The sequence below is a fragment of the Aegilops tauschii genome, chromosome 5 (assembly GCF_002575655.3).
Source record: "Aegilops tauschii subsp. strangulata cultivar AL8/78 chromosome 5, Aet v6.0, whole genome shotgun sequence".
Taxonomy (NCBI): Eukaryota; Viridiplantae; Streptophyta; class Magnoliopsida; order Poales; family Poaceae; genus Aegilops; species Aegilops tauschii.
Window position 1 is genome coordinate 576,349,398 of NC_053039.3, and position 14,679 is coordinate 576,364,076.

Sequence of the window (14,679 nt, forward strand, 5' to 3'; positions counted from 1 at the left end):
CCTACTGTCCTTGATCGAAGCTATTTCGTCTCTACCACAGGCAGGCCGTTGCCGTCGTGTCGAGCAAACACACGGCGACCATCCTGGTGAAGTACCATACCACCAGTGGACGTGCGTATACAAGATAGGTAGTCCTCCGTCAGTCCATCCATCAGCCGGTTTGTGCCTGGTCGAGTTTGTCCAACACTTTGTTGGCCACGTTTACATTATTTGTGAGGACGTCCACCTGTCGAGTTTCTAGCTTGGAGAGAGAGAGAGAGAATCTGGGATATTTGCTTGTCAGAGCATCCTGCCTACTGTCCTTGATCGAAGCTATTTCGTCTCTACCACAGGCAGGCCGTTGCCGTCGTGTCGAGCAAACACACGGCGACCATCCTGGTGAAGTACCATACCACCAGTGGACGTGCGTATACAAGATAGGTAGTCCTCCGTCACTCCATCCATCAGCCGGTTTGTGCCTGGTCGAGTTTGTCCAACACTTTGTTGGCCAGGTTTACATTATTTGTGAGGACGTCCACCTGTCGAGTTTCTAGCTTGGAGAGAGAGAGAGAGAGAGAATCTAGGATATTTGCTTGTCAGAGCATCCTGCCTACTGTCCTTGATCGAAGCTATTTCGTCTCTACCACAGGCAGGCCGTTGCCGTCGTGTCGAGCAAACACACGGCGACCATCCTGGTGAAGTACCATACCACCAGTGGACGTGCGTATACAAGATAGGTAGTCCTCCGTCAGTCCATCCATCAGCCGGTTTGTGCCTGGTCGAGTTTGTCCAACACTTTGTTGGCCAGGTTTACATTATTTTTGAGGACGTCCACCTGTCGAGTTTCTAGCTTGGAGAGAGAGAGAGAGAGAGAGAGAGAATCTGGGATATTTGCTTGTCAGAGCATCCTGCCTACTGTCCTTGATCGAAGCTATTTCGTCTCTACCACAGGCAGGCCGTTGCCGTCGTGTCGAGCAAACACACGGCGACCATCCTGGTGAAGTACCATACCACCAGTGGACGTGCGTATACAAGATAGGTAGTCCTCCGTCAGTCCATCCATCAGCCGGTTTGTGCCTGGTCGAGTTTGTCCAACACTTTGTTGGCCAGGTTTACATTATTTGTGAGGACGTCCACCTGTCGAGTTTCTAGCTTGGAGAGAGAGAGAGAGAGAATCTGGGATATTTGCTTGTTAGAGCATCCTGCCTACTGTCCTTGATCGAAGCTATTTCGTCTCTACCACAGGCAGGCCGTTGCCGTCGTGTCGAGCAAACACACGGCGACCATCCTGGTGAAGTACCATACCACCAGTGGACGTGCGTATACAAGATAGGTAGTCCTCCGTCAGTCCATCCATCAGCCGGTTTGTGCCTGGTCGAGTTTGTCCAACACTTTGTTGGCCAGGTTTACATTATTTGTGAGGACGTCCACCTGTCGAGTTTCTAGCTTGGAGAGAGAGAGAGAGAATTTGGGATATTTGCTTGTCAGAGCATCCTGCCTACTGTCCTTGATCGAAGCTATTTCGTCTCTACCACAGGCAGGCCGTTGCCGTCGTGTCGAGCAAACACACGGCGACCATCCTGGTGAAGTACCATACCACCAATGGACGTGCGTATACAAGATAGGTAGTCCTCCGTCAGTCCATCCATCAGCCGGTTTGTGCCTGGTCGAGTTTGTCCAACACTTTGTTGGCCAGGTTTACATTATTTGTGAGGACGTCCACCTGTCGAGTTTCTAGCTTGGAGAGAGAGAGAGAGAATCTGGGATATTTGCTTGTCAGAGCATCCTGCCTACTGTCCTTGATCGAAGCTATTTCGTCTCTACCACAGGCAGGCCGTTGCCGTCGTGTCGAGCAAACACACGGCGACCATCCTGGTGAAGTACCATACCACCAGTGGACGTGCGTATACAAGATAGGTAGTCCTCCGTCAGTCCATCCATCAGCTGGTTTGTGCCTGGTCGACATTGTCCAACACTTTGTTGGCCAGGTTTACATTATTTGTGAGGACGTCCACCTGTCGAGTTTCTAGCTTGGAGAGAGAGAGAGAGAGAGAGAGAATCTGGGATATTTCTTGTCAGAGCATCCTGCCTACTGTCCTTGATCGAAGCTATTTCGTCTCTACCACAGGCAGGCCGTTGCCGTCGTGTCGAGCAAACACACGGCGACCATCCTGGTGAAGTACCATACCACCAGTGGACGTGCGTATACAAGATAGGTAGTCCTCCGTCAGTCCATCCATCAGCCGGTTTGTGCCTGGTCGAGTTTGTCCAACACTTTGTTGGCCAGGTTTACATTATTTGTGAGGACGTCCACCTGTCGAGTTTCTAGCTTGGAGAGAGAGAGAGAGAGAGAATCTGGGATATTTGCTTGTCAGAGCATCCTGCCTACTGTCCTTGATCGAAGCTATTTCGTCTCTACCACAGGCAGGCCGTTGCCGTCGTGTCGAGCAAACACACGGCGACCATCCTGGTGAAGTACCATACCACCAGTGGACGTGCGTATACAAGATAGGTAGTCCTCCGTCAGTCCATCCATCAGCCGGTTTGTGCCTGGTCGAGTTTGTCCAACACTTTGTTGGCCAGGTTTACATTATTTGTGAGGACGTCCACCTGTCGAGTTTCTAGCTTGGAGAGAGAGAGAGAGAGAATCTGGGATATTTGCTTGTCAGAGCATCCTGCCTACTGTCCTTGATCGAAGCTATTTCGTCTCTACCACAGGCAGGCCGTTGCCGTCGTGTCGAGCAAACACACGGCGACCATCCTGGTGAAGTACCATACCACCAGTGGACGTGCGTATACAAGATAGGTAGTCCTCCGTCAGTCCATCCATCAGCCGGTTTGTGCCTGGTCGAGTTTGTCTAACACTTTGTTGGCCAGGTTTACATTATTTGTGAGGACGTCCACCTGTCGAGTTTCTAGCTTGGAGAGAGAGAGAGAGAGAGAGAATCTGGGATATTTGCTTGTCAGAGCATCCTGCCTACTGTCCTTGATCGAAGCTATTTCGTCTCTACCACAGGCAGGCCGTTGCCGTCGTGTCGAGCAAACACACGGCGACCATCCTGGTGAAGTACCATACCACCAGTGGACGTGCGTATACAAGATAGGTAGTCCTCCGTCAGTCCATCCATCAGCCGGTTTGTGCCTGGTCGAGTTTGTCCAACACTTTGTTGGCCAGGTTTACATTATTTGTGAGGACGTCCACCTGTCGAGTTTCTAAGCTTGGAGAGAGAGAGAGAGAGAATCTGGGATATTTGCTTGTCAGAGCATCCTGCCTACTGTCCTTGATCGAAGCTATTTCGTCTCTACCACAAGCAGGCCGTTGCCGTCGTGTCGAGCAAACACACGGCGACCATCCTGGTGGAGTACCATACCACCAGTGGACGTGCATATACAAGATAGGTAGTCCTCCGTCAGTCCATCCATCAGCCGGTTTGTGCCTGGTCGAGTTTGTCCAACACTTTGTTGGCCAGATTTACATTATTTATGAGGACGTCCACCTGTCGAGTTTCTAGCTTGGAGAGAGAGACAGAGACAGAGACAGAGAGATAGAGAGAGAGAGACAAAGAGAGAGCTCCTTTGCCGGGCTCAGTACACTTCATGTGCCATATACTCCTTCCTGCCCGGACTGGCCCGGAAAAGGAAGAGAAATCTCCTGTTTGTCGCGAGATGTACGTCGAGCTGATCGAGTGCCCGTAGTTGGAACGAAATGAAGAAGCTGGTTCAGGGGGTATGGCTGCCATGACAAGGAATGGGTGAGAGATCTAGCTAGCTAGTGATACTAGTAAGTAAGTAAGCAGTATGGTCTTTCCCCTTCTCTAAAAAGAAGTGATAAGTAAGTAGTAGAATTCTGGATAATGGAGTATCCATTTGTGGGGTATGATGGACGAATACATGCAGTTAATTGGTCCAGGCATAGATCGATAATCCGATTGACGACGAAGCAATCCGGCCAGCCGACGTGACGGGGACAAGACCGAGACAGATGGAGATGAACATACGTCTAGTACACGAGTGTGGGTCAGCTAGATCACGTACGAACGAGATGTCGAATGGACACACGCTGATCAGCTACAGTAGCTGCCCATACACGCGATGGATACAGGTTGCTAATATATGGATCGTTATGCTGTACACACGCGAGGTGCACACTGACTAAAGATAACGTTATGTTGTAGATTCACCTATAAATCAGTAAGTTCATGAGAGCACATCGATAATCTACATGAGCACATCCATCATATCAGCTCGACCTTAATTGTGTGGACGTTGCCATCGTCGGAAAAGCAATCGATCAGCTGGCTGGGCCGACCGGCTGGGCGGGCCGATGTGTACCGTGCCTCATTTCTAGCGAGCCACCGTCTGCCCATGGACCGAATCTTCTAGTACCATATTTTATCTCTCTGTCTAGCCACCTTCAACCACACGCGCCCTGGCATCTTTCTCCACCGCTATCACCTAGCTACGTACCAATTACGTTTTTTCTGACATTTTCCTGCTCGAGTTCATGACTGTATGATCTCCATTCAGACAATGAGAAGGTAGATGTAAATAAGGTATGGTGTGCCACATAAAAATGTATAACATGCTAAATGACGATATATATAGGCTCATTGTTGGCATTTTCTTGAGACATTGTAGCCAATTTCATGGCCGAAAAACTTCATCTTTTGTGAGTGTCGACTATTGCGAAAGCAAAGTTTTTTTCTCTCAACTCTATAACTCATATTTTTATCCATCTAGCGTCTTCGGGCATTGCTAATTAAAAGCGGGTTTTTACAAGAATCGTGCAAGAGGTTTTACATGTGGCAGCCTTGGTCAGAATAAAATATATTTTAAAATGAAAAATCATTGAAATTAGAGGAAATAATAACTAAATTTGGAATTTTTATGTAGAAAATTCATCTGTTTTAAAGAAACAAATACATATAGTCTACAATATATTTAGAAAAAATAAAAAAGCGCTACTTGAAAATTTATTGAAACCCAAAAAATGAATTAATAATTCTCAGGAAAAATCTCGAAAAAAAATGGGAAATTGGTTATCTTTACCTACTAATAAAGCACGCATTGCTTCCGTCGGGTTCACCGTCATCTTATTTGTTTTTCACTTCCTCCGTACGTGGTCTCTTTGGCCGGTTCGTACGAGGTGGTACTATTCCTCGAGAGCTCCTAACAATAGAGCTTTCGCTCAAAGCTCATGTAATCGGGCCGGCCCATAACCAGGAAACGAGCACGTAAAAATGGCACGAAAAATAAAATGGGTTCGATCTTGCGACCTCACGCTAGGTAGGACCAACACCTACCACATAAGCTAGCTGCCGACAATGCTCAAATTGCAGCGCCCCGGTTAAAGTAGTTTAGCGACAGGTCTGTTTATTTTTCTTAAATATTTTCAACAATTCTAGGAAACAAGTGTAGACGATTTTCCTTAGAATATTTGAATACGTTTTTAAAATCGTGAATAAATATCAAAAATTGAAACAAAATTTTGAAATTAAAAACGTTTATTTATATTTTATATACGTTGTATTTTTAAAAGAATATACATTGAACATTTTTTACATACATTGATCAATTTTACATACAAATTGAACATTTTTTGTGATATAAGCTGAACAATATTTAAATACAGGTTGAACATTTTTCTAATATATGCTGAACAATTTATTAGTACACAATGAACATTTTTGTGATATCCGTTGAACAGTATTTAAATTCATAGACTATCTTTTTATAAAAATGTTTTCTGGAAGTCAGTTTTATATTTTGATTTAAAACAAATATTTGAAAACAGAAAAAAGTGAAAATAAAAATAAAAAAGAAATATAAAGGAAAAAGAAACAGAAAAACAGCAACGCCTACGTGGGCTAGCCCAATCGGGGTGCCTTCAGCGAAGCCCCGGCGTTTCGACGCTTACGAGCGTCAAATAGGATCCACCCTATTCCCCTGCCTCCTCCAAGATTTGAAGAAAAGTCCGGCGTGAGCTTTTTGGTTTCGCCCGTCAAACGTAAATTTTGCCAGAGCACTGGCCCAGCGCGTAAACATGAGTTGGCTCTAGGCCCAACGATACGCGTGCTCCCATGGGCCACACAGGTGGACATCCGAGGAAAAACTAAAAAAGTCAAGGCGATGAAAGAATTCGAAATCGTGAGTAGCTCAACCTAAGATGGAACTCCCTACCTTTAGACTACAGCTAGATGAGTCTGGTAGCTCATTTGCATTAAACGAAGTTATTCCCTACCTTTAGACTACAGCCGGACGTGGAGGTTGTGGGCTAGCTGAACACGCACGTAGCTATAATAAGAATCCTTATTCAACTTTGCTTCAGATATATACATGAGTCTGAATCCTACTTAGCTATACGTACAAGTCTGTAGAAAACGTTCATTTCTTTGTACGTACTTCTTACAAGCTACGTCGTTTCTTAGCTGGGCCTCTGCTGGCTGCCTAGGCGTGTTGCTAGGTCTTCTTCATTGGGCCGTCAGCAACAAGAATAGGCTCTGCCTAGGCGTGTTGCTAGGTCTTCTACATTTGTCTATATACATATATTATATATGCAACAGAGATCTTTTTTACAACACAAACTTTATTGTGTTATGTCGAGTGTTAATAGTTTGATTTTGATTAACATATCATTACTTCCAAATTGATGCCTAGGATTTTCACTATTATACTGCAAAAAGATATGTCAGCTATGGGCTCCATGTCATTAGGATTCAATCAACATACATACATAAATTTAAACGGGTTCTTTGCTATTGTTCTACAAATTAGGGGTACAATATTATATTATTCTACAAAATAGTAGTTCTGCTGCAGCACTGCCGGCAAACATGGTCGCTCCCCAGTCGATGGTGTGTTCGTGGAAGCTGACGGCCCAGCAACGGCCGGAATGGTGCTTCGGAAGCAGGATGATTTGGTGATATTCGCTGCATATCGATAGTTATTCCATTGCAACGAAGCTCTCGAAGCGGAGATACATGCAATAATAATTTGCATGGGTCTAGCTATAAAATATTCTGACATGCCTATCATCGTGCAATCGGATTCAGCGATGGCGTTGTCCGTTCTTTCTGGTAATAGCTTGGATTGTTCCTCCTACGGAGTTTATTCCTCATAAAATTCATAGAGATCAGAATAGAGGTTGCAGATTGCTTAGCATGACTGTGTGGTTGGATCAAGGACCTTCATCAATAGAGAAAATCTTACCTCTGAGTTATAACCCGCGAAAAACGCCAAGCAGTTCTGCTGCCCCTTAATGTTTATATTCACATCAATGGTCATGTATATTCTACAAGATGTGATTTATCAGCCACATCATTCTTAGCTTTTGCTGCATCATATTTCTGAACAGTGAATAAAATTACATACCTTCTAGATTAATTCCTCAAAAACTTTTGCTCCACTCTATTTATAAAGTGGAAAACTAATCAACGATAGTGGTTTTCGCATGTAAAGGTGCTCGCATTTTTCTATTTTTACCCGTTGCAACGCACGGGCCTTTTTGCTAGTAAATACAAAAAATAGAGAAATTGTAAATCTTCATTAGAAGATCAAGGATAACCTGAACAAAAGACACACAGAGTATATTTACGAGTTATATTCAAAACCTTGTTTTAGCATACTTACATGAAATTTTTGCATTTTTAAGTTAATAGAATGTTTTATTTATTTCGTAAACTATTTGTATTTTTCCAACTGTTTCTTTATTTCTCTTCGTCAGTTTGTTTTTGTGTTGGCATGGTTGCTAATGTGTGAAATCACTGCCACGTTATCGTGACAACTGCTTTCAACTTCGACATGCTATACAATCGAATTTTTTTATTCATGGGGACCATAAATATATGCTACAAAGCTGAGGGGCTAAATTTAGACATTAACACTAGTTGCAAAAAATATTACAGTGTGGTAAAACATTAGAAGCAATACAGATAGAATGAAAAGCAACACTGATAAAGAGAATGTGCAAAAGAAAAGAAAAAGCAAATGATAAATGCCACACGTGCGGCACGAAGGACTCCGACCTTGAAGTTTTTTACAACTAAAGTTGTCATCCGAAAAGAAAAAACAAACCCAACAAAACTGAAACTTACCATCTGAAAAAAAAGTTGCCGTGCTTAACAACTAAAGTTGCCATCCTCGCGTCACTAAAGTTGTCATAAAAAACGTTCGGAGTTGTCATGTCTTTGTGCCACACGTCTTACACTTATCAGGGTCCAAAGGAAAAAGAAATGAGGATGTTAAGATCTCACGTAAATCTCAAGCGAGTAAATGAAATGGAGGCAAGGAGGGCATATAACTTGGGTCACAAATTAACTAAGGTTGCATAGGCGTATTATTTATGGTTAGCTGAGGCGTTCTGCTCCTCCAAGTGGCCGGCTAGGGCGCTGGGATCACTAAAATAGTGTAACACGCATGCATGCGTAAGCGAGCACGGAGCCGGAACAGCCACCATGTCACCCTGTCGTCGAATATCGACGGTCGTGATCGTCTCCGTCCGCATGCAATCTGCATAGGGTTCCTCCATTATATCGATCATGTGGCCATGTCTGAATAATCTTGTTCCCACATACACTACTATGCCGATGCCACCCATGACCCATCTCTTTCTCTGCTGCATGCCTCTCCATCAGATCGATCGGAGGATATATACTCCCTAATTGCTTGGCATCTATAGGTTGGGTCGGTACCTGGACCTCCCTGCTCATTTTGGTCAGCTTTCGCACCCACACATCGGTGCCACTACTCTAGTCACAAGTGTACAACAATGCTCATGAGCGGTTGGGGCATCATCCTTCTCTGTTGGCAAAAGCGATCCATATCTTCCTAAAGTAGAAACACGCAAAATGCCATAATGGGCGCATGCATGTCTTTTTTCCTTTTGACATCTCTTTCATGCTCTGAACCGTTGGATTTTCATCCAACCACTCCATGAAGAACTAATCTAGTAATCAACACTTCGCACCGTAAAGCTCTAATCATCATTCATTAGAGTAACTCGAACTTTGCCCCCTTATTTTTGCCCCTCTAATCGCCATTTAGTATGTCTCTCTAGTTTGAGGCCCTTCCATTTTTTGGTTGGCATTAGAACTCTTGAAATAGGCTCTCGCCACGTTTTATAGAAAAAGTACAAACCAAAATATTGGGCTGAAGGATACATGGAACTGAGGAAGGCATCCTAGAAAGTTGACCCCGGGTAACTCGGAAACATAAATGCCCGTGACTATGTCGCCGGAAAATAACACATGTAGGCTTGAAATAGAACGCTGCAACACGCCCTAGGGCACCTAAGCTCCACGACAATGCCCTCCAGAGGGTGGGTCGGCGCAATATGTCGCCACTACCGAGTTCAAGACGAACAAGGGTCTTCACCCAAACCCTGGCAGGGGGAGGAGAACCACAACGACATCCTCAATAGGAGAGCGGCACCTGCGGGCGATAACGCTTTCGGCGCCAAAGAGCGGAAATCTTACGCTCGCCAATTCTCCCGTGTCACCACTAGGCAACCTGAACAACCACGACGAGCACACACCTCCAGATTCGGGTTTGGTTGTCGCTACTGCGCACGCAGAGAGCGAGCCCAAGCCACCCCCCTCTACGCCCATGGTCACCCACACGGCCAAGAGGCATGGCCACCATTGCCGCCATGATCCCGCCGGAGAGCCAACCATCTGGAGCAATATCCGGGCACGCCGCCCCGGCATCCATGTCCCAAGACACTACCAATCATCCACATCACAAGAGAACAATCCCGGCAGGGAGTAGAGGGCACTCGGTCTAATCGTAGTTCGCTATCAGCCCCCCAATTCCGAGTCCATATCTCCACCGTAGGAGACGTCGATGACTACGTCCCCAACCAGTCTCATTGGACCGAGGGGACACAACTCCGAGAGTGCCACACTAATGCACAAACCCCTTATAGGATTTTGTTATCAGCGCCACACCCAGAAAATGGAACGCCGCAAGCCAAAATACTAGCGGCGTGTGCTTTAGGACGGCGCGCCACTAAGAAGACATATGTCAGCACCATGAGGCACCTATGAATACTACTAGTGCAACCCCCACCTGAAGAGCGCCAACCATATACTATTAGTGGCATGTGGTAATGCTGATCACCACTAATGGTAGTGGCTATTAGCGGCGTGCGACCAACTCGAACGCCACTAGTGCAAACAGCCACCTTGAGAGTGCCAACCACATATTGTTAGTGGCGTGTGGTGAAATTGCATGCCAGTGATGGTAGTTGAGCTCAATTATTGACCCGAGTTCCTCTCACTTCATTCTCTTTTTCCACTCCTCCCATTTTCCCCTCTACCCCTTCCATCTCTTCCCACGTTCTTACTCCCTAGAGATCGCTACTATCTATAGCTAGATTTCCCTCTTCCTTAATCCCCCCCCCCCCACTACGCACTAGGCCGGCATTGGCCAAGGGCACCGAGATCGGCTTGATTGACCGCCATGGCTGAGCTTCATGTCGGTGGCCCCGTTGCTCGTCCATGAGTTGTCTGTCGTATCCTATGCAGCTGACGGTTTCGGGCAAATCATCGGCGTTGCAACAATGTGTCTTCCGTCGGATCTAGAAGCATATCGTACACCACCGCTGCCGAATCACCTCCCCCCCCCTCCCCAAAGTCGGTAAGCCCTCCCATGCTCCCTTGCGGCTGCATATGCTCTGTTGTGAAGAGAACCTCGTACGTATGAAGGAATACATATCGAGTATTCCTCATGTGCGAAGGCAAGGGAAACGAGGTATAACAGAACATTTCTCTCTTGTAATTAATCAATTAGCAATTTGGCTTGCAACTCTCGTTTCTCACGTCATTATGTACACACACATGCAAAAACCATTCTCTTAATTGCCACATAGGTACAACATGGATATGAGTCGATCTCTTAACGGCTCACGTAAACCAGTTGGCCGAGTACCATACCACACTCGATCACTTAGAGGGCCACCGGGTGCATGTTAGGTACACACACCACACAAGTGACACAAGTGGCCTGATCTGATCTGGTTGGAGTGGAGTAGGCATGGGCCGGTTCGGGCAACTCGTGTGTGGTTGTCAAAAATTATCAAGAAGGGGTTGTGTTGTTGGGCCTATCTATACTTACCCATATTTTTACATAGCTTCCCTAATTAATGAGCTAATGGTAAGCTTGTTATATATATTGGCAGACCAGAAAGTAACATGCAGCAGCTGCTGCTAGCTAGCAGCTACATGACTTGATTGTGGATCTAGAGATTTGTTGATGTAAACCTGACTTACTAGTGCGATTTTTGAATCCATACCATCTTCTTTTGCCAAAACTTTAAAGCTTGCATAATTCTTGAATTTTAGCTCTAAGTTGTATCTATATATATTAGCTTGGCTCACTTTCTCGCTGCAATTACTATTTGGCTCACTCGGCCGCCTAAATTATCATATCCCTAGATTTTACCCTGATGATATTTTATAAGAATAATTAATTGTTAGTACAAAAAGAGTAATTAACAACGCCTAAGTTTATACGGTCCTGGTGCATTCATACCATTCTTCTACATAACTTTTAAGCTTGTATAATTCTGGAATTTTACCCCTAAGATGTATTTATTTGCTTGGCTCACTTTCTCCCTGGAACTATCTTTTGGCTCACTTAATCTCCTGAATTATCATGTCCTCAGATTTAACCTTTCTGATATTTCGAAAGAAAAGTCGCACCTAAAAATGCAAACAGGCAATCTACTAACTAGCTAGCATATCTAGGTAAACAATACTTCCTCTGTAAACTAATATAAGATCATTTTGGTTTTCAGAGGGAGCAGGTCGGATATGCTGTGCATGCACGCGCATTGGTCGGCCGGTCCAACTATTTATAGTCCTAGCTATTTGCAATGGTCAGATCCTTAGGTGCGTTAGTGCTGGGTGAATATATAGCCATGATATGTGACCATCTCGGTCCCATCTCGCATGTACGATAGGTTCCGATTTCACGTGTCGAGATACCAGCGGCCGGCAGCCACACATGTGTTTGCCCTTTAATTAGAACACGAATGAAAAGGATGGAGGGGAGCATGCATGCGTACCAGTTGAGTATTATCTTTATCTTGTGTGGCCCGAGCATCTACACAGTAAATACGGATGGCTCCTAGCTTAACTTGATAGTTGACACATTTGTGTATATTTTGTTGGGGATGAATCGAAAGAGGTGTTGAGTATATTTATTTAGCACGTGTATTATTTGTACCAAAAGTCTTCCTTTTTGTGTATAGTTGAGGATACGGCTACCCCTTTACTATATATACATGTGCATATGCACCCAATGAATATTGAGAGTTACATCCTATTATTCTATGTCACCGCCCCCCTGCGGCGGTCCAGCACCGGCGCCGTTCCCTCCTCCACAACAGCAGCAGCAACAACGCTCCAATGGTGGGAATCGCCACCGTGGCTGCGGCGGTCAGCGAGGCAACAGAGCCGGGGGTGGCGGGAACCAGCCCTGCTATCCCAATCAGCAGCCTACGCCACCATGAAACGGTGGCTACAACCCCTGGACGGGGGTCGTGCATGCGTACAACATGCCAGTTCTGCGACCCCCCGCCCCAGGTCTTCTCGGCTCGCGCCCGCCGACTCACTGGGCGCTGCTGGCCGCCCCGCAGCCGGGCCCTGCCGCCTCGCCCTTCAGCTTCCGCGGCCCACCTATTGCCACCGCGCCCTTCGGCCATGGCGGCCCGCCCGTCGCTCCACCTCCCACGCCTCCTACGTACGGGGCTTACGGGGCCTCTGGTGGCGCGCTGGCCTACTCAGGCGCGTGGGATCCGGCGTTGCTTGCTGCCCTCCAGCAAACCCCCTCCCCGGCGACGTACTCTGATGGCGGTGATTGGTTCATGGACTCCAGCGGAACAGCCCACATGTCTGCACACCCGGGTAACCTTTCTTCTGTCTATCCTACTTCCACCTCCTCTCGCATCATCATCGGTAACGGTGCTAGTCTTCCCATCTCTCATGTTGGCTCCGCTAATTTTCCCTCCTCATCTAGGCCACTCTCTCTTAATAATGTCATTGTTTCTCCGCATCTTATTCAGAATTAGTTTCTATTCCTAATCTATCTCGTGATAATTCTGTAACTGTGGAGTTTGACGAACTTTTTTTTTTGTTAAGGACACTCGCACCATGATGGTACTTCACCGATGTGATAGTCCCGACGATTTATACCCTGTTCAGTCGCCGCCTTCTACTCCAGGTGGTCCTCGAGCTCTTTCTGCTGGCATTGATCTTTAGCATGCTCGTCTTGGGCATCCTAGGTCTACATCGCTTCGTCAAATAATGAGGGGTTTTTCTTTTTCATATAATAAAACGGATGCTCATACATGTGAAGCATGTCGTCTAGGCAAACATGTCCGTCTCCCTTTTAGTTCGTCATCCACAGTTGCGTCTTTTCTGTTCGAGTTGATTCATAGTGATGTATGGACCTATCTGATTCCCAGTAATTCAGGCTTTCTTTATTATCTTATCATACTGGATGATTACTCACACTTTGTGTGGACATTTTCTCTTTGTATGAAATATGATGCTCCCGCTGAACTTATTGGCTTTTACTCTTATGTGTCCACGCAATTTGGTAGTTCCATACTTGCTCTTCAGACCGATAACGGAAAAGAGTTTGACAACCTCGCCATCTGCAACCTTCTTTCCACCCACGGTACCGTGTTTCATATTACTTGTCCATACACCTCCCAGCAAAACGTCCGAGCTGAGCGCATACTTCCCCTCTCAACGATTGCATCTGCACCCTTCTTTTCCATGCTCATATGCCACCACAATTCTGGCCTGATGCTCTCGCCACTGCCACCCTCCTCATGAACCTTCGTCCATGTCGCCCTCGTTGGAACTACGCCACTCACCACCTCCTTAATGGCACTCCTCCCTCGTACGATGGCCATCGGATTTTCGGTTGTCGTTGTTATCCGAGTATTGCCGCCACCACACCTCACAAACTTGCTCCTCGATCTTTGCTTTGTGTCTTCCTCGGTTACCCGCCTAACATCAAAGGCTACCGTTGCTACGACCCATTGGCCCACCGTGTCATCACTTTTCGACACGTTTACTTTGATGAGCATTGTTTTCCGTTTGCACAGGAACAGGTGGTGTCCTCTTCTACCGCGGTTGGAGTACCGCGGCACCGCACTCCTCCGGCCTCGGCCACACCTGCGCTGCCGGCTGCTGCAGCCCCCTCGGGTTCCGCGCCCCCGGCAACCGTGGCCTCCCCTTCTCGGTCGGTCATTGCGGCCTCGAGTGTCGCCCCCGGGTCGGCTTCCACTTCGGGCGTTGCGCCACCCAGCCCCGCGGCCACCGCGGGCTCGCCCTCCGGGTCGGCTGCCGCCATCGTGGATTCCCCCACCATGGTCGGGTCGGCTTCGCCGGCTGCTCCGTCTGAGCCGCCGACCTCTCCCTTGGTGTCACCACCACCCGTGGTCGGTTCCGTGGATCCCATCACCCGCGCCCGCGCGGGGGTCTTTCATTCGAGCTCGCGCTATGCTTCGGATGAGTATGTCTGCACGACATCCACCTCCGCGCGATCTCCGTTACCTGCCTTCGCTCGAACGGCCCTTCGCGACCCTCTCTGGCTCGCTGCGATGCAGGAGGAGTTTGATGCCTTGCAGCGGGATCGGACTTGGCAGCTTGTTCCCCGACCTCGGCACGCTAATGTGATTACCGGGAA

General features: G+C 47.0%; 1 long non-coding RNA gene across 1 annotated transcript; it reads left to right on the plus strand.

Moving 5' to 3' along the window:
- Positions 1 to 12,138: 12,138 nt before the first annotated feature.
- LOC109750421 (uncharacterized) lies at positions 12,139 to 13,470 on the plus strand. The gene is made up of 2 exons (XR_012183809.1): positions 12,139 to 12,884; positions 13,119 to 13,470. It is a non-coding gene; the product is annotated as an uncharacterized lncRNA (long non-coding RNA).
- Positions 13,471 to 14,679: the final 1,209 nt, after the last annotated feature.